Source organism: Nicotiana attenuata, chromosome 7 (assembly GCF_001879085.1).
Source record: "Nicotiana attenuata strain UT chromosome 7, NIATTr2, whole genome shotgun sequence".
Lineage (NCBI taxonomy): Eukaryota > Viridiplantae > Streptophyta > Magnoliopsida > Solanales > Solanaceae > Nicotiana > Nicotiana attenuata.
Genome location: NC_031995.1, coordinates 52,004,637 through 52,006,148, shown reverse-complemented (window position 1 = coordinate 52,006,148; position 1,512 = coordinate 52,004,637).

Genomic DNA, 1,512 nt, shown 5'->3' with positions numbered 1-1,512 from the left:
TATATATATATTTTCTTTGTCTATGTGGTCTATGGTACCATCACGACCTATTATAGGTTTTGGGTCATGACAGCATGGTATCAGAGCTTTAGGTTCACATAGGTATCACGAGTCATGAGCAAGACTAGTAGAGTCTTGTGGATCAGTGCGAAGACGTCTACACTTATCTTCGGGAGGCTACAGGGTTTTTGGAATCTCTTTCTTCATCTTCTATCGCATAGTTGATATTGTGCTAAGTATCTTTCTATTATTCTCTCACAGATGGTTAGAACACGCACGTCAGGTGTACTCGGCGGTAGAGGAGGTGCTCCCCCCGTTGCTAGAGGTTGAGAAAGAGGCCGGGGGAGGGCTCCAGCTCCTGTTAGAGGATAAGGATGTCCTAAAGTTTCTCCCATTGAACCACCAGTGGATCCAGTGGAGGATCCTGTTATTTAGGAGCAGATTGAGGTGCCTACAACTGAGTCGCCCAGGAAAATTTCATGATTGCATCGGGATTTTAGGAGGTCACGGGTCGTATGCTGCGGTGCATGGACTCTATGACGCTGGCTGGTTTAATTCCAGCAGACTCATCCATATCTCAAGCGGGAGAAGGAGCACAAAGCCCTACCGCACAGCATGCAGGGCACATTACTGACATTTATCAGACCCGGGTGCACTACCTGTAGGGCGGGTCCATCCAGTTGTAGCGGATGTACTAGAGCCCAGACTAGTCGCGACCGTTGAGCAGCAAAAGTGGCTAGACAGATGGACAAGACTTCGTCCCACTATCTTTGGGGGGTGAGCGGTCAGAGGACCCACAAGAGTTCATTGATCGGTGCAAGGAGAGGCTACATAACATGGGATATTCGAGTCCAGTGGGGTAGACTTCACCACCTTTTAGCTTGAGGGAAAGGCCCGCATATGGTGGCAGGCTTACCTCCTTAGCAGGCCAATAAGTTCACCTCCCTTGACTTCGGACCAATTTACCCACCTATTCCTGGAGAAGTACATTTCACCTTCTGAGAGAGAGGAGTTGTAGGGTCAATTTGAGCGACTCCATCAAGGTCGCATGTCTGGAACTGACTATGAGGCGAGATTCACTGCACCCTGAAATTCAGGTTTCTTTGGCCTATGAGCTAGATATAGGGACTCCCTTTCATCAAGTTGTGGATATAGTTTGGAGGATCGAGCGTATCCACAATCATAGAGGAGAGTTTGAACCGAGGGATAAGCGGCCCTAGAAGCTTGGTGAATTTAGTGGCGCCCTACCTGGGGGTAGAGGTCTGTTCATGAGGGGCCAGTCTAGCAGGCCCATGCATTCAGCACCACCGCCTACTCGGAGTGCTCCAGCACGACCCTAATTCAATGCTATTTCAGAGAGTACTTATCGTCCACCATTATTCATGGTTCCTTCAGTGTGTATTCAGGTCATCAGGGTCAGACTTTGAGTTAGTAGTTCACCACTCTGAGGGGTTGTTTTGAGTGTAGGGGAGTTTGGCCATGTGAAAAGGTTTTGTCCTATACTTTAGGGAA